Source organism: Thunnus maccoyii, chromosome 9 (assembly GCF_910596095.1).
Source record: "Thunnus maccoyii chromosome 9, fThuMac1.1, whole genome shotgun sequence".
NCBI classification, from domain to species: Eukaryota; Metazoa; Chordata; class Actinopteri; order Scombriformes; family Scombridae; genus Thunnus; species Thunnus maccoyii.
This window is the reverse complement of record NC_056541.1, coordinates 28,877,766-28,897,745: the sequence shown is the minus strand read 5'-3', so window position 1 is coordinate 28,897,745 and position 19,980 is coordinate 28,877,766. Positions and strand designations below refer to the sequence as shown.

The 19,980-nt window shown below is 40.5% G+C and overlaps 1 long non-coding RNA gene across 1 annotated transcript; it reads right to left on the bottom strand.

Moving 5' to 3' along the window:
• Positions 1-2,399: 2,399 nt before the first annotated feature.
• On the bottom strand, positions 2,400-18,331 carry LOC121903271. Its single transcript, XR_006098005.1, has 3 exons — positions 18,252-18,331; positions 2,837-2,986; positions 2,400-2,539 (listed from the first exon to the last, which is right to left on the bottom strand). It is a non-coding gene; the product is annotated as an uncharacterized LOC121903271 (long non-coding RNA).
• Between the last annotated feature and the right edge of the window lie 1,649 nt (positions 18,332-19,980).

Genomic DNA, 19,980 nt, shown 5'->3' with positions numbered 1-19,980 from the left:
CTTTGCTTATGGTTTCAGATTTCCTCCACACATGTAATATAGATCATACTGTACACTTTTGTAAAAATCTGTGCTGGTGTATTCCCCATTGGTGGAGAAGTATTGTATCTTTATTATATCCTTGTGTGTGTTTGTATGTAAAGTATCTGAGAGGACTTGTGTGTGCTTACTCTCTCCTGCAGGATTTCCTCCTTGTTGTCAGCTGAAATGACTGCATAATCAAAATTTATATCATTAATTATCTCATTATTAGTCTACACTACTTCAAACATCACACATTCTATCACGAGGCCACCTTTTTACTTAAAACAGTCATATGTACAGCGTGACTACAATGGGCACCTTTTGATAAAAAGCAAACAACCATGTCATGCTCCAAACTGTCACACCAAAACACACATGAGGACTAGTCAGTGCAAATATACAGTAAGTATATAAGTAGACCGTGAGCAATGCTGACAATACAGGAATTGTTTGACCTGTGTAATGATGTGCCAAGTCTCTACTGTGCTCTTTGATGTGCTGGACAGACCATCTTTCTCAGATAGTCTGACATGGAGCAGTTTTATCCACTCAACCAAAAGGGATTATAGTAGGCTGATACATTTTTAGTTCTTACAGAGCTTGGTCAGAACAAATGTCTGCATTAATGCATTAACAGATATTACTTCACGTATGAGCTGTAAGATGCTCAGGTGTCCAGGATGTTCTGATCATTTCAATGCATCTCAGAGGAAACAAGGAGTAAAGAGAGAGGAAGTTTCCAGAGGAGCTTAAAGCGAAGAAACACAAGTTTATTGTATGCAGGGACTTTTTAATCAAATAGCAAATTTCCCTTCAGTCAAAATCTATTTAGTGATCAGTCAGTTTATCTGATGGGTTGGTAAAAAGAGCAGTCAGGCTGCCTTTAGAAACAGCATTACTATACTATTATATTTTTCCTACTCCAAGAAGGCACAGTTGGGGATATTATCAGTAAAATGATATATACATTGATATTATGAAACTCAATATGCCTGCAGCTTTTCATAAACCTATTACAGATTTTAGAGTATAAAGCTGATTTGATATACACAGGTATACACACAGGTCCATAATCAGTATTTGAGGAACAGAAGACATCCATACCAAACTCTGTATTGAAAAAAATAATCAATAGTGAGCGAAAATGTCTGGTTTGGTGAATATACCAGTAAGTCCTCCATCCTCCAATCTCTCCCCTGTATCACTCTCTCGCACATAAATCACATGAATTAATAATTACACAAACCACCATGACAAGGACTTTGTGACTTAGGTGAGCTAGCTCAGTACCTTGGTTTAGCCAACTCATCTGTTAGCTCCTTGGATAGCTACCTTTTCTTTGAATTCTTCAATGTTACTCACCCTAAGAAGTTCACCATAGGTCTTCTTCACAGCAGACATTTTGACTCTTCATAGCAGGAAACACATGTGTAATTAACATTAATAACATTCAGATGTGCTATGTGCATGCTAGCTCAATGACATGACTTTACTAAGATATGGAGCAAAGCAATCGTTAACAGTATCATTTCCACCTGTGTGTTCTGCTAACGACTCAAATGTCTGCTGTGAAAAAGAACCAACCAAGTAAAGAGATATATGTTCAAGAATATTGTAAGATCCCCATCTGTTTTCTGTAAATTATATTCACTGTTTGATAATAATAACTTTAAGTCACAGCCAGTCGCAAAGATGTGTAAAATGAATGTGATGTGAATTTGAAAAATACGTTTTTACAGTTATTGTCCTTTATTCAAACTTGGTGAATCAAAGGCAAGTAATGATAAGAACAGTTTTCATATGCACTTCAGGATTTTTACTGTAATTTAGTCAGCTTGTTGGCATTAACTCTTTAGTTCTCTACAATGTGGTCAAAATCTTTTTGTTCAGTTTCTCCTTTTCCATTTCTTGAATCAATTTCTCTTCCCTGCTTCTATTCCTATTCCATTCCCTGCTCCTACAATCATTGGTTGGTATACCATATAGTTTTTCTGTTTGTGTTGGCTGCAGGAGAATTGGAAATGCCAGATTTTTAAACAGAGCTCTCAAGCTTCTTGGTAAAATCAAGCCGTTATCACACATTGCCTTGATGCCATAGGAGAGACAGTAGCAGACATGAATTAGTGACACAAACAACACAAAGCCAGGAAGGGAATCCAAGACATTCTACTCTCTCGACAATACCATTATATGCTGCTTAGTGCATGTAAGATTATGAGACAGGACATTATCAAACAGGAGCATGTGTACTCACAAACCTCCCTTTGATGAAGAAAGGTTAAGAAAACATATACAAGTACACACATACATGGATACACACAGGTGTGCAGTACACAGCACAAGTGTGCACAGGTGCAAACACATTACTGCTGCAAGTTGATTCTGAATAATTAATGGACTGAAATGACTTACTGTATATCTTCAGATGTGGCTGACTGGCACATGACATTAATAGTCTTTACAAACCCATGACGAGACAGGATGGCTGTTTTTGTGTTGTGCGTTGGTTCGAGGCCTAGACAACAAAAAAATAACAAGAATTGGTCTGATTTTTAACTGTTTGGCTTGGATAAATATGGAATGCTCCTATGTTAGTGCAATCACATTTAAATAATTAAAACAATAAATATGAATAAATTTAAATGTACATCTCTATAGCCAAATAGTTATTCAAAGTACAAGAAACATTAAACCATCACTTTTATAAATGATTATCAGTGCAAAATATTAGCTCCTGACAGTTTTTCTGAAACTATTGGAAATGGTATTAGCCGTCAAACGTGTATTGGTTTAACCCCAGCAGGTAGCCTACATCATGACACATATGCAATGGAAAGACTCCTGCAGAACAACATGAGGAGAACCAGATGATGATTGGCAGGGCCCTCTGCACAGCAGACTGGCCGGCCGAGTGGCTGATGGGCTTGCTGGCCAACTGGTTAGGGGTTTTCCTCATCTGCAGCTGGAAAAGACGGAGACATAGGGGTGAGGAGAATGTAGTAGGGTAAGTGAGAGAAGAGAGAGTGAGATGGGAGAGAGGCACAGAGCCCAGTGCCAGCGATTTTCTCTGCTGTTGCCCGGGGATCATTAATAAACACTTCCATAAACTCGCTGTGTCCCCCGCTTTCTCCACTCTTCTTGCCAGGCTGACCGAGTCAGGACACACAGTGGAGGGTTAAGACAACCAAACTTTTTTTACCCAGCTTTCCAAGGCAATCAAAATCAACAGCTCTGGAAAGATCCTCTTCACAAGGACAGTCTAGCCAATGCAGTGTTCTTTGAAAACGCTCCAAAACACAGTTTTTACTTGATTTGTACTTTTTACCCCTTTAGCTTTTATTTTAAATGTTGAAATCAATTTAAGATAAAGGTTTCAACCACTGCAGCACAAATAAAATAAATATCTAACAAAATTGCATCTATCAATCAATTCACTTCAGAAAGGTTTTAGGCTTTTTCTATATTGCATTGGTATAGATTTTTATTTCAATTAATTAATTTCATTGTCATAAGTCTATACACAGCAGCTCATAATGATACAAACTGCTGAAGTGAAAAAAACAATCATTTTCACAATTAATAAGACACTGTACTCAGTACTTTGTATAAATTCCATAAGAGTGAAGACAAAGACTTTAAAGTTCCTGTTTAGGGAATGTTACAACTTTGCAGACACGCATCTGCTTGCATTCATTGGCTGGGAAGCAACATTTGATATGTCATGTGTAAGTAAATATGTCATTCACAGTTGGCTGTGAATGACATATTGACCAAATGACCAAATGTTGCATACAGTTAGAAAAAAAGGCTAGATTATGGATTTAGTGTGTATGTGCAAACATAAGATGTATTTCTGCCATTTCAACTTGTCTGAAGTCGCACACTGTCAGTAACACTGATGAAGGATTTCAGAGATGAATTAGCTTTTCTCCAACGGCAAAGAATGATTGCTAAAGATCAATGCAGAAGGACTCTAAAACTCTGTGCCACTGACTTCTTGCTCATCCTTGACCAAGTGCTTCCCTTTTTGCCTGAAGAAGGATCAGGTGGTTCAGAGGCTCTTCCATTTTACATTGATGGAGCTCACTTTCCTAGACCTACTGTATGGTCCAACACAGTTCCACTTCAGACATCCACAGAAAGTTCTTCAGACTTCATAAATCTTCCTAAATCACATTACATTAGTTGAACTCAGCATTGATAGACTTGAATCAAGTTCTAAAGTCTTCTTACTGATCAGTATGTATCTACAGTATACATCTGTCTATTTATCTATCCATCTATCTGTCTATCTTTGACTTGTCTATGGCCTTGACCTGGAAACAACCTGTCTGTAACCTGGTGAACTCTGTCAATCCACTCACTCCTCACCCTGCCGCCCACCCACACCCACACACAGACACTGCAGCTGTCCAAGCTCCCTCCTGGGTCAAAGGGAACATCCTAATGTTCATCCCACTTGAGACTGGCACCTGTTGGCCCTGTCTTAGTCTGGCCTTCATAAAGACAACAGAGAATTCAATAAAGCAGACTTAGAGCCACGAGGCCTGATGATGCCTCTGTTCACCCCACTGTCGCTGCTTTGATCCTCCTCCTAGTTTCCATGCAGACATGAATTTTAAACAAACATTTGATCTGTTATTTGAAAGACTGAAGAGATCCAGCTCTTCAGAGCAGCAGACATGCCATATTTTGCTTAAAAATATTTGATGAAAACACCATTGATAAATGAGTGAACCATAACTTATGCATTGATGGAACCACAGTGGGTTTGTCACAGAGGGCGAGGCTGAGCACTGAAGCAGGGACTGTCCATGCTGGGACTTGTTGAGCAGTGGATATTGGCGAGCAACTTTTTTTTCTGTAAAATAATCAGAATCTCTTTAGGGCTTGATTTTAAGATAATATCATGAGCAAATGCAATACTATCAAATTATACACCTGCTTGTCAATGTAACCAGGTAACCAAGCAGACATAGAAACAAGTTAGAGCATCACTGCATAGCTGACATTAAGCTAACTTATCTTAAGCTAACTATCCAAGGCCACTTCAGGTTGCCCTCCCTTTATTCTGTAGAAGGTCGAGGTATGATCACATTTTTCTGTTTAGAGAAAATGTTTGACATGCTCATTTGCTTTTTTGCCAGGAGTTAGATGAGAAGATCAAAACTACTCTCATGTTTGAACAGTAAATATGAATCCACTGCTATGAGTCAGCTAACTTAGCTTAGAACAAAGACTGGAAACAGCCAGCCTGGATCTGTCCAAAGGTAACTCCTCAAAGGTAAATTCACCTACCAGCACCTCTGTAACTCACTAATTACCTCCTTATATCTAATTTGTTGAATACTGAATTCCCAAAAATTCTCAAAAAAGAAAAGGAAGTCATCTGTTACATACCTCTAACTCAGTTCTCTAGTCTAAGTCTAATGTTGGTTCAGTAAAAGGAATAATCAGGTATCATGGAGCTAGAAGGTTGATACCCCTTACATATAGTACGTCTTTCTTTGCAGTTGTGTGCATAGTTGGTACCAGGGACTGAACCAGCCCTTCTTACAGTATAACCACCATACCAATCTGCCAGTTTTGTCCAGTGAACCTGTTTTTGTCACAGCTGACGGCTCACTTCCTCATATCATTGTCTTATTTTTAGATTAATGTGTGCACTCAGCTGCCCGAGAGCTTAATTACTAGAGGGCAGATAGATCCTATTGTCAAGCTGACACACTGAAGCTGGAGGAAAATTGGGCTGATTGGGACTTTGACAATGTGTGAGTCATTGCGCTCATCCTCTCTTTCATTAGAGCAAATCCCTATCACAAAGACCAATGAAGAATAGATTTACTGTAGTCTGGGAGGTCTGCCTAAAAAAGGCTAATGTTCCTCTGTGCATGCACACGTGTGTGTGTGTGTGTGTGTGTGTATTGTATCTGTGATGTAACTTGAAATGTTTCCAGGCTTTTTTCCCCCCTTTCCGCTGTGTTTCTATATCGCCTCTTCTCCCTGTCACTCATACTCAAACACCCCTCCGCTTTGACTCATAATTAACTGCAGTTGTTAATGGGCTCAAGAAGAATTTAGCTTGTAAGCTGATCCTACAATTAGGGCTTGTTGACTTTGCATAAATGTTGGGGGCTGCCCTCCCCAGGGGCGCGGGGCAAAAGAAGGGCGCCTTTGAGGGGCTGCCAGGCCTGGCCAGACCTCCTGAGATGTTAAGGGTGGGAGGGGAGGGGGAAGTGGGCTCTAAAACACACACAGAGGAACCCCTTCCAACAGTCTTCCCCTGAATCCTTTGGGGTCGCACAGGACATCAGGTTAACCTCCGGAAACTTAGATGAGACCCCATGGACCAGTGATTCTCAAATGTGGATCCTCCAGGGGCTTCCCATGCAGTAAAAAACAGAAATACATGGGATTTGCAAGAATTTAGAGGGAGAACAGTTGCATACAGGAAACTAAACTTTCTTTCACATCCACATTTTAATGATCAGTAGGTGTACCTTTATGAATTTACTGTTAGAAAAAAACATATTTTGGGTTTGCACAAATATATACAGTAAAATATACATCATATATTTGATGTTCAATATGATTGATTGACTGATTGACTTCAATTGGTGTGCAATGTAGATCCAACATTTAAAATATATAAACCACACATGCCAGACACCCACAATAAACACTTGAATAAACTTTTGATCCTGTGTGGATCTTCTTTATGTGCATTTCCCAATCTTGATAACTTTCAGTCACATGACAAGTCATATGACCCTAAAACCCATCAACATAGGTGACACAAAATGTGAAATGTTGTCACTTCTAAAAATGAATTTTGATGTAAATAAACCTTTCTGAACCAATTTTGTCATAGTAGATTTGATTTATTTGCTTTATTTTATACTATTAGTGTGAACTTTGCAGTCTTGAAGCTTCACTAAGCTTTTAAACCTGTGTTTGAGACTTGCATGTTAATATCTAGTCGAATTCTATTTAAATATTGTGTTTGTTGATGCAGGCATGGAAACCACTGAAGCTTCCTCACAAAGTATTTGTGGTCTTTCTCCAGAAAACAAGCTGTGTAATTGCCTTTTTCCTTTTACTGGATGCTGCGAGTTGCAACAAGTGCCGAGCTCTCTTTCTTTTTTCTCTCCTTCCTTGTTGCTTAACAGGGAGGTGAATCAGCAACACAAGGAGAAAATGCTGTAGAATAAGAATCTAAATCATCAACACATCTCCAGGCACATATCGACACACCTTCTAGCCAGAGTTAACTCACTGTGTCGAGGACTTGGTGCTACTTGAATACCTAAAGTACTAGTTAGGTTGAATGATTGTAACTTAAACTCTGAATACATTTTATTAGCTATCAGCAACCACCAATTACTAACACCAATATGGATCAATCCCCCCCCCCCCAAAAAAAAAAACAAGGTCTAGAGGGGATTATGTAAAACTCTAAATGATTAACTTTGACTATGTGGAACCCTGTTGAGGAAAATTCTATTTCTGTCTTTCACCCCTCCAGGGAGGTCATTGATCAGGGTCAGCTAGAGGCTGTTGTGCTTCTATGTCTTCACACACTGCATGTGGATGGATTACTGTGGTGTTGTTTCATGTCAGTAAAATTTCAATTCCTTTGACAGAATGTCCCAGTGTTAACAGTAATGTTTGCATTGTGACCCTTTCCTTCCTCTGTCCTTTTCTCACACTTTCACAAATCTACAAATCAGGTTCTAAAACCTACCCACTAACCATGTCTCACTAACTCTTGTCAGATAGTTGCAGGACCACTACTGTTGAGATTGATTTATGAGCTCAACATTGACTATAAAAGTACCTTGAGGATTCACAGAGTATTAAAAAACTATCTTTTTAAACACTGAAGACATTATCTTGCAGCCCCTCATAAATCACTCTGTGCACACAGACTCTGATGGCAAAAGTGTGCATACAAAAAGACAGACTCACTTCATTTCAAATGATCAGTAATTTATGGTGAGGTCTCGGTGCGCTGGCAGGTCAGAGTTCAGGCAGTGAATCAGTGCAAAAGCTGGACCTTCACTGCTCGGGCTATTAAACTCAAATCCCTCCATTCTCACACACTACCCCAGCAGACTGTAAATCAATAGACTCAGCCAACGCAAGACAGTACGAGAGGCAACTGTGGTGGTGGGAATAAATCAATACAAATAACTTGTCCAGACAGATTGAGAGTTTTTTGACCCCTCTTAGTATTGTTGCACTTGAAGTTGAGCTGGTATGCCGCAGCTCAAGCAGGTAAATTCTTCATCACTGTTAAATTCAGATGGCATTGGGTTTGTCAGGATGGTTATGTTCATTAATCTGGTTTGTGTTTGTTTTGGTAGTGTTGCACTACCAAATGATGATACACTGTCTTGTTGTGGTAGATGTGTGCCCTTCTTTTCTCTGGTACCTTGCTGTACAAATGCATTTTCCTTAAGCTGTATATAATACATAATTAAATATTAGATGTGTCAAATTAAACATATTAGGAAATAATCAAAAAGTGTGTGAAATATTGCATGTTGTCATAGAACTCCTCAGTAATTCTTTTATTTTAAGTTTTGGTTCAGATCAGAGAGTAAAATCACCTGCTGCACTGTTTTGGTGGAATGAAGCCCTGCAGGCTGCCAGCTCGCCGTAGCACATGACTGTTCATCCCTGCAGAGCAATTATTAGACCTGATGACTCCCAGGAGATGGATGCCATACCTTTACAGATCAACGCTATGTTTGAACAGTTGGTACTAGACAATACAAGTTGAAGACTTTTTTTGGCTTCTTCTAAATATGAACCTGTCTGGATGCAGTCAGAAGATGAAAGATGCATCAAACCCTATTATATTTTCCAGAGCTGCAGGCTTTGTGCTCCTGCCAGGTTACAAGCTGTTTTGACAAAAACAGTCAGACTGCACAGTTTATACTCAGATTGTGTTGGTTATCTCACAGGTTGGAAATAAGTGAACCGTTTAGCAAGGTTATCTAAACCACTTTATTTGGAGGTAAAACTGATCTTGAGCCCACTCAAAATGTCAGTAGTAATCCCTCACAGGGCAGGGAAACCACACACACAACTACGGAAAGTGCAGTAGGTTAAAGTTGAATCAGGAGGTCAGTCTATTAACTGTGATGGATGTTTACAACTGTTGGTTTGGGTAATAATTTCACTGTTCACCTTTTTGTCCCCCTGTAATTTCCCATTAAAGCTTAACTGAAATTAAAACTCATTTATAATAAATCATTGTATCCTAGCCATTGCTTATTCCCATCTGTGATTTGAGCACCCTACACCCCATAACTCCATATGTTACTCCAGTGTGTGATTGGAATCATCAGGGTAATGCACAAATTGCTGAGGTGACAGGATAACCCATTACTGAGTTTTGACAGTCTTCTATCACAAATGAACCCATGACATAGAGACTCAATGGTTTGTGTAATGCAGGGCACAGAATTGAGTGTAAACAAGCTGCTGATGACTCAGCAGGTGTTTAACATGAATGAAGTAACATGGGAATAGGTGCTAACATTAGCAAGCTAGGCTAACTAGGTTCTACTTTCTGGGTGTAATGGACTTAACAGCATGATGGGTTCTCCCAAATGCTGACTATTGTACAGGGACTGATGTCTTAAATTGCTAACAGTACATAACCGGTACAATGTGGGCTTGTTGAAAAGGATGGCAAAAAAATGGTCTTGTAACAGCATTCATAGTCTGATGTTCTCCAGTCAGTAGCGCACTACAGATGTCAATACAAATCCTGGCTCTCAGATGTCAGTCAGTCCAAGAGCAGTTTTATCCTCTTCTGAAAGATGGGGAAAAATGCACAATGATTGCACTGTCATTATAGTTTATATTTCCTTGCACAAAAAGTGAGAAAGAATTCTAATATCAGTTTGACATGTGGTATTCAGCATTTATCCTGTAGTATTCTTTGTTTCTCAAATGAGAAACCTCAGCTAGAGTTCCTGATCCAGTGTATGATTGTGACATCATAATGATGTCACAATTTTCCACACTGCACTCAGTGTGACTTATGCTTTGCTAAATTTTGGGCCTCTCTGGAGATTCACTAATTGCCTCATGTTTCTCTGAAAAAATACTATCAGGACTTTTCTAAAGCTAACACAAACTCATCAGTATCCAAATTAAAGTCCTTGTCATGGTGATTCCAGTATTTTGTCCACCCCGCTGTATTTCTTGGGGATGCTGTGGTCTACCATGTGTATGGAAGACAGATGAACAGTTAGTCCAGCCATTATATCATATCTCCCAGAGAGACACATGTTTACAGGACAGCAAATCAAGCTCTAATGAAGTCATCGCCAAGAGGAATGCCGGGATAGGCCCACAGCGAGCGTGTGTGTCCGATGCCAAGTGCCTCTATACAGTGATAAACGACTGCAGCAGAATTTTGCTAATGATCATTTTGGAAAAGCAAATAGATGTATCCAGCATCAATATTTCTTAATTACCGTCGTTTCCTGTGGAATGCTCTGTTGACGAAAACAGGGCGAAACAATCAATCAGGCAAGAAAAAGAAAGAGAGAGTCTGGGAAGCAGGAAAGTAAACCTCAAAGGATGGATTTCATCATTCACAATGGATTTTCACCTTTTTTAAAGTGTCTATGTGTGTGTGCACACATGTCTGAAAACAGTAGAGGGAGTGACACCCACATTAAAGAAAGAACGTGTGTGTGGGGGGCAACCAAGAGAAAAACACAGTGACTTTCTCTGCCTTCTAAATCCCTTGCAGACTACATGCCAGTGGCTACATGCTTCTGAGAGTGGTTTAATGCCCTGTCAGCTGTGCCAGTGGGAGAGAACACACACACACACAGTGAATCATGAACTGACATACACACTATCAACCCCACAGCACAAAGGGCTGCAGCTGCTGCCAAGAAGCACATATGAATCCTGTGAGGGAGTGTGTGTTTGAGGTTTGAGGGATGGTGGCACAGCATGTGTATATATGAGTGGTATGTGTGTAACTGGAAGCATTGGTGGTACTGGAACTGTGACTGTGCATAAAATAGTGTAAATGTACAGTGAGTTGTTGGGGGTTTGCAGCTGTCAAAGGATGAGCACCCATAAAGATATAGACACACACACACACACACACACACACACACACACACACACACACACACACACACACACGCATATATTTTTGGCATACTTTTGGCTTGGATGGACATAAGATATGAAATCATACATAAAGCACAAGACTGTATACATAAAAAGTTTCTCAATATGTTTATACTAACAAAGGATGACAGACTAGGTGTGATGTGACAGTTTTCACTCGTAGTGACAAACCCACAAAGAATCAACACCCAACACTACAGTTCCCCTCAGCTCTGCTGGGTTTTAGCATCTTTTAGCTCATTGTTTTGGTTTTTATGGCTGCAACTTTACTATTTTTATTCTTTCACCAATCTTATAAACATTAATTTCCAGCAGTAGGCTGCTGTTTTCAGTGAAAAAGCTCTGATAAACCAACTGTACGCTTCCTGTCCAGCACCAAACAGCAGGCAGACAAAGTTAGTGATTAGCTGGTGAACATAGTGGAGCATTTAGCAGCTAATGACCCATACGTTTCTCTCAGAAGCTGCAGGACAACAAAAAAAAGTTAAAAGGAGGGTGAATATTTGTCTTAAATCAAACACATTAGCCATATCAACTCAACAAGGTGATAAAATGTCAATGTTGTGTTTACAGCTTGTTGCGATGCCCCCAAATGGCCAAAAGAAAATTAGTTAATGCAGGTTTAAGGAAAGGAGCCAACTACAAGTCCCAAGGAGCATTTTGGATTTTTTTCAAAAAGACATACAGTATATTAAAAAAAATGTTTCTTCAATTTAGGAATAATTTTCACAACTATGAAAAAAAAGCATTCTGAATTTGCTACTGCTGTGATATGCACCTCTGATTGGCTTCTTCTTCACTATAGCGGTAACTGGCTCATGGATATTGTGGCATTTAAAGCCATCTGCCATAACAAACTGGTGAAATAAATATGATTTCTTAGAAACAAAGTTGAAATAATTAAAACTATGACCATAACATAAACCTATATTATAGTTAAATTATCAATTTCTATTATTATCCATTTCACTATTTCTGTGTTAAGGTATACTGAGAATATCATTAACAGAAAATGTTCAAATGGCAGTTTACAGTGAGGGGAAAATACTTCTGGGGCAAGCATCTCAATAAAATAAGGAAAAGGCCAGATTTTCAAAGACTAACAAAATATTAATTGACAGTAGTTGATACTACTTAAACTGCTAGCATGTTTTCAAACATATAGCGTCTAATGTTGCTTTATCTCTCTGCCACCCTGTTCCCCACCCACCCGTCATACTCTCTGTTAACTAGGCTCTCCAGAGTGAAAGGCCGGGATTAACCTTGGATTTGAAATGGGCTACAAGCCCATACACTCACCAATCCCGCTGTCAGACCCACCCTCATGAGCTCATCTCTCCCTAATGAATAGCCTCAATCGCAGGTGAACACACACACAGATAGACAGGGACACACACAACAAATAAGGGCAAACAAGCACTCATACATGCCCTTACACACATGCAGTCACATACAAACACACACACAGCGTCTCTCTGTTTGTGTGAGAGTTTCTTCAGTCAGATCCGATAGCATTGTTACTCTGTCAAAGGCAGCTCTAACAAGGAGGCAGAAATGCCAAACCAAAAGCAGCACTGACAGGGAGCATGTCTTAACCTCACACATACACACACACACACAGCCAGGCAGAATATGACAGTATTTTAGCAGCAGCTTCTTTATTAGGGCCATTCCTCTGAGTAATAACTGTGCCTGGCTCAGAGCACAGAAGCTTGATCTGTCAAAAGGCCTTTTGGGAGGAAAAGGCTTTGTAAGTCACCAGTGAAAAACTGTGTGTGTGTGTGTGTGTGTGTGTGTGTGTGTGTGTGTGTGTGTGTGTGTGTGTGTGTGTGTGTGTGTGTGTGTGTGTGTGTGTGTGTGTGTGTGTGTGTGTGTGTGTGTGTGTGTGTGTGTGTGTGTGTGTGTGCATATTTCAATGTAATTTCATTGGCCAGTTGCTGATTTCCAGGGATAAAGCTGAAGAGATAGACCCACAATCCCCTCCTGTCATGGGATTGCAGAGATCCATAACTTATACAGTCTTGCATCAAGTTTTCTTGCTTACTGTACTCTGTTAGGAACAGGTGGAACACTACAGATCTACTTGTGATTTTTGATCAATCACAATATCAGCTATAAGACCCAATCACATGATATCGCTCTAGATTCTTAAAATCAAGTTTATGAAATGCAAAGCATGATTGTTGCGTCTGTGGTGTTACGGATGGACGTAGAAGTTATAACATTGGATATCAACACATCAGCATCTCATTTATCAATCAAATATTTCCCTACTGTCAACAGAAATTGAGCCATATCTGTTCCATCTGACATGTGAAAGACTGAAATGCCTCCTGTGTTAGAAAGCATCATAGATTCAGCAGTAAATGTATACATTTACCATTTTGACAGATTTACTTCAACATACACCTTTCACACATCTCGATAGCAGAGTTAACATTTCCACCTATTTTTCTTTCAGTATTCACATATTTCCACTTAATATGTTCCTGACATATTTGAGTCATTACAAACTGTATGTCCAGACATTATCTATATTCACAATTATTTTTGTCATTTCTCTTTTGTGTATGCTATCAGTTTACTGTTCCAACACCCAGTTTCCCCACATAAATTATTACAATTTCATATGATCTCAAAATATAGACTCATACACTTGTTGTATCTGTGTGCACTTGTCTTTGATTCCCTTGATTCTGTCTTTCCCTCTCAGTCGCTCGCACACACACACACACATACACACACAGTGTTTTGCAGTGATCTGCTGAGGAGATGGTGCTTATTAGTGTCCTATAAATCTCCTCTACCTCCCAGTGGGGCTCTAAGTTGTAATTTACAGCAACATGTGCTGCTGTTGTTCAGGCTTCAGCCAGTGTGAAGGCTGATGGCTGCTGATAGCCGACTTGAACTTTCTGCCAAACATGTTAAGTATTCCGAACAGAATGTAGACCGTCATGAAACGCAATAATTATACAAGCATGTTAACGAATACTGATGCATTAATCCAGGTTTTCATGATTTCAGAGGTGAATAACATTAACTGGATAAGATAGGGATTTTAATTAAAAAGATCATATGGCCCCATAGATGAACTAACAGGCATATCCGTCATGCTGCTGTTTCCCAGGGGCAGAAATGCATAGTGCACTGTAACAGCAAAATTATTACAATCATCACGTACACCAACTCTGTGAGACAATGCAGGCAGAGTAAAAACGGAAAAATAAAGGAGGGGTAGGAGAGAGGGGAGTTACAAGAAGAGGAAATAGAAGGTGAAAAAAGGAGGAGAGGAGGGCGGAGAGGAGATAAATCATGACTCTTGTATTCACAGCAGACCTGTCAAGGTTGAAACATGACATTTATGTGGACTCGTATTGGCCATAACTCTAATAATGGCTCCAGAAAACACAGACTGTTTGTAGAATGAAGTCGGGAGGGAACCATTGTTGAGCGTGAGTGACAGTGGAGCAGCGCACAATGCCTGGGAATAAGCCTGTAATCTAGGGTATCGGATTCAACGCGCTGGTAAAACGGCATGCTGGGAGTGAATGGGGTCTTTGTCGAGGCTGCGGCTTACAGGCTCATTTGCATGCAGTGATAAACGTTGTTTACACTGGACATACAGCTCTGTGAAGTGGTAGGTAAACGCAGCAGGAATGATAGATTTACTGCCTCACATGGGAGCCAGACGGTTATATAGTGAGCACACACACACACACACACACACACATACACAGACCAATTCATGCAACAGGTATGCAAACATAAGCTACACAGAAACAGATATGCAAACACACACACTCAGACGGACCATTTCATGCAACAGAGATGTAACATACACACACAGGTATACACACACACACACACACACACACACACACACACACACACACACACACATGGTTTGTAGTGGGAAACAGTATCCATTCTCCTGGTGATAAATGCCCACTTCTTTCCACTATGGCTGACGTTCATATTTCCAGCCCATCTGTCAACATCACGCTCAAACAATGTTTATTTTCGCCATGTAGATTTGATAAACATATAGATATAAGCTAGAGGTCTTGTGGGTGGAGGGGGTGGAGGTGAGGTTAACGTATGTGGCGGACCAGGTCCGCTGCCTCATTCCAGGATGAGGAATCCCTTCTCTAAGCAGACAGGGCAGGCTATAGGGAGGGGACCAGGGGCCACGCGGGGCCTCAGCTCCATTTAAGTAGCGGCAGGTGATTTGTCATCCTCTGGAGGGGACGGAGAGGAGGCTGGCAGTGTGGCGAGGGAGAGAGGTGGAGCAGAGGAGGGGTGGAGGGTTGTGGACAGGGGCATCGATTTAAGGCAGTAAACGGGTTTCGGGTCATTGGCATCGCACAGTGGGCCAGTCACTCAGCTCCAAAACTGGACAGAGTAGAAGGAGCAGGATGGGGGTGGGGGTGATGGTCACCCTCCACATCCTTCACCCACCCACAATACCCCTCCAGAACCTCCAGGTCAGTAGAAATGGTAGCTCATTCCTCTTCAACATAAAGCCCCTTCAGTTCAAAGCCAGGCCAGGTATGTTTGTTTTACAGTGCCAGGTAATGTCATTTGCATCATGGTGGGTGGAGGGCAGGCTGTGTGCCACCTGGTGAGTGCACAGATGACACTGGAGGAGAGGCATGGGAGCTCTTTGATGCTTTGATGTGCCCAATATCTTTGGTATTGAGCCATGGTGTGAATTGAACACTTGCATCATCAGACAACTAACTAAACCCCCACCCCCTCACACATACAGACATACCACCCCGCCCCTTATGTTAAGCACATCCCTCTGTTGGTGGCAGGAATAATATTGAGTTTCCCTGCTTCCCACAGAGACTCAGCAGCAGGATGGTGCGGGGGTCAGACATTTTTCTCACATGCTGCCAGCCAACTACTGAAGTTAAAGATAAATCAGCTGAAGGGTAAACACACAGACTGTGAATGAGTGAAAAAGAACAACAAAAGACAGCATAGTTCAGAGAGTTGACTTCATGCATCGGATGGAAAGGTCAAAGTTCAAGTGATGATGCAGGTTATAATGTGGTACACTCAGCACATTGCATGCATTTATAATTTGAGATTGAGATGGTATACTTACGGGTTAGGTGTCGAGTTTAGCTATTTTAGATATGTTTCCAAGTTGGAAAAATACGCTGATTTACTAAGCTCTGGCGCTAACAAATCAAGACCATCCACTGAGGTGACGTTATTATAGAGCAACACAGTCCACAGAGGGAGGTCGGGGTGGATGGATGGGTCAACAAAACTTTGGACTTTAACACAAGGCACCACTGTTCGTCTCCCGTTTCCTACCGCGAGTCAGCGTTGGTTTCTTTTAACCATGACCACAATCGTTCCCTAATCTAACCACAAGGTTATTATTGTAAGCATGATGACGAACGTCCTCTGACCTTAACAAAGAAATAACTTTAACCCAAACACAGTGCTTCCCTAAACCTGACCAACTGCAACCAGATCCCACAGCAAACCTTCATCACTTACCCGTGTGTGCAAGCATGCAAATGGACATTCACATTCATTCCTTCTTTGTTTGACTGTTTACATTTTTTTTTACATTTAATTCATTGCTTTTATGATTATTTATGGAATTCAGAATCTAAAATGATGATGATGATGATTAAGATGATTATAAATGCAGACGGATGGGTCTGAGGATTAGTTGGCTGGCATACTCCGAGAGTCCTCTCTTACTTTCATAATCACTGAAATACATTTTTACACATGTGCAGATACACACACACATGCACAGATGCACACACAAGCGCACTTGACTTGATTTAGCCAGGTCTGACAGAGGCCTGATTGGTGTCTCTGTCTCTGGGTGGGCTGATTTAAAGTGTCCCTGAGGTCTCGTTCCAGGTAGGGAGACAGACAGGGGCCTGGAATCCCCCACCCACTTCCCTCCGCTTCCCTCACACCCACTTCTACTGCAGCTCCCACCACAACACCCTTCATACACACACACACACACACACACACACACACACACACTTGCTCAACTCTCCTCATCCACACAGCGTCCATGCTTTCTCACACTGGCCCGAGCTGTCCGGGTCTTGGGGTTGCATGGATTTCTCACCCCCCCCCCCCCCGCCCTCCGTCCTGTCTCGTCCCCAACGAGCCGCCACACATTCCAGCAGCACCCGAGCTTATTATTGGAGAAAATTTATAGGGCCATTCATTTAACTGGATCTGAATGACATCGGTTCTGGATGAGTGGAGCTAGGGCAAACTGCCGGGCCATGTGGTCCAGGGAAAACAGAACAGGGGATAAATCAACTGACTGAGGGAGAGAGAGAGAGAGAGAGAGAGAGAGAGAGAGAGAGAGGTGGTGGGTGGGAGACAGAGAGAGAGAGAGAGAGAAGGAAAGCTTGGCTGAGAACGGAAAGTGAAATAAAAAGATTAGATGATCAGCAGCAGGTTTGCACCACAAAGGCCTCTGAAACAGCACTTAGATCACAGACGAGGTTGGATTAACCTGTTAGGGGCCCAGGGCTTGCTGTAGCGCCCATACTGCTCTCTGTATACACACATTTATTTAGGAATATATACCATATGAGCATAATATAAGCTAAAATAATATGGTATTAAAACTACACTTTGACACGGGGCTTCTCTACAAATCGCAAAAAACCAAGTGACACACAGTGATCCTGCTTTTTTGGGCTCCTGGAGGTCTGGTGCCTTCATAAATGCTTGTGTGGAATCTGGCACTGTATATTAATTAGAAAATAAAGAAGTATAAAGAAGTTCAGAATACAATGGAAATGGGTACATGCATAAGTAGAGTCATGTCTTTCCAGATTGTTTATCTGTCTTTTAACCTGTACTGAAGAATCTGAGGACTGGCTCTCCACAACACACATCATACACATACACACAAAGCCCATGTCTCTCTTTCTGCAACATTGAGCATACAGGACTGAGAGGAAACACATTACATCTAGGTGAATTTCACAGGCTGTTAGCATGTACACCTATAGTATGTGTGCGTGCACGTGTGTATGTGCTTCACTTACCTGAATGTCCAGTTGTCTAGCTGATAATCACAGAGCTGACTGTTCAGACTGTTCAGACTTAGAAGACAGTATGGAAAAAAGGAAGCCTAAAACTAACTTTTGTGATGTGTGTGCAGGTTGTCTTAGAAATACTGTTAGTATAAATTGTATGACAAGATAAACCTGTGACACAAGAAACTGTTTTCTTCTCTAGCCCCTTTGTTACTGGTTCCATTACAAGCTACTAGCATCGCTACTTTAGCCCCTGATACTTTTAGCTAGCTAATATGATGCGATCTAAGCACATAACTCAGATATACAGATCAGTGACCTTTTGTAATTTCCTTTTCAAAACATCTATAGCATAGAAATACAACCTTAATTCAGCCACTGTGGACATTTTTAATGGCTGTTAAGGTATGTTCAGACTTAACACAAAACAAGGGCTGCAACTACCGATTTTTTTCCATTACTGATTAATCTGCTAATTATTTTTGCAATTAATTTATGAATCTTTTAGTCTATTAAATGCTGGAAAAAAAGTGAAAATATGGCATTCACAATTTCCCACAGGCCACAATGATGTCTTCAATTAACTTTTTTTGCCTAACAGTCCAAAACCTTAAAATATTCAATATACTGTCATATATATGACACATATATGATACATTTGATTTTAAAAGCGTGAACAAGAAAATGTTGGGTATTTCCGCCTGAAAAAAGTCTGAAATTATTGATTGTTTAGTAAATAGTTGATGATTTATTTTCTGTTGATTGACTTATCAATTAATCATTGTGGCTCTAAACACAACCACATAGAAAGTCAGTGGAAATATACTAAATGGAACAGACACAGAGCTGCTCTGTGCAGTGCAAACAGAGGTGAAGAGGCATCTGCTCGAGTTGAAAATGTTTCAGTTTGATTAGCACATATTCAAAAGCTTTATGACTGCAGTTAATTAATGTACAGGGACAGCGGAGGCAGACTGAGTTCCTGGTAAGTTATAAAATTATGTTACACACACACACAAGGTGTTTTTATGGCTAGGTACAATAAATATCTGTGCTGCTATGTTCTTTGGCTGTTTTTTGGTAATAAAACAGATGACATAAACATTGTAGTTCTCAAATTCAGGTGGATAAAGTGAAATGAAAATTTCCTTTCAGTGTGTTATATCACCTGGACTCCCACCACACCTGTGTGTTCTTCATCTCTGGCAATTATATTCTGGACATCGCAGCTCTGGCTGCTATTGCTTCTCAACTCTTTAAGTTTCTAAAGAAACCACAAACATAAAATGTGTAACTTCTTTTGAAAACATTTTTTTGCAAACATGGTTGACATACCTCCAATTAGAAGCTAACATTCCGTCACCTCTGACTCGCTCAACTATCACTTAATTTGTCAATATAGTTGAACACAAGATGTGTAAGACTAGCAGAGAATCAGCAGAGTAACTATCCATGATTGGCAAATTGTGATGCATCATTTTATTGTTGCCAACTGCCATTAAACTATATAAGAAGGAAGGACAGGATTGATTGATTTTCTGTGCTTTTAGCTTAGATAGCAAAATCTTGATCTTAATACGCAAATTTGAACAGAAGACATTTTTTGTATGTATGCATTTGTACCAGGCACGTGCACAGATAGAGCCCAGGTGGTGCTCAAGCACCTGCCCTTTTCACCTCTGACTAGATAAGTGCCCATTTTGCAACAACAACTGCATTTGAGTTCATTTGAGACAAC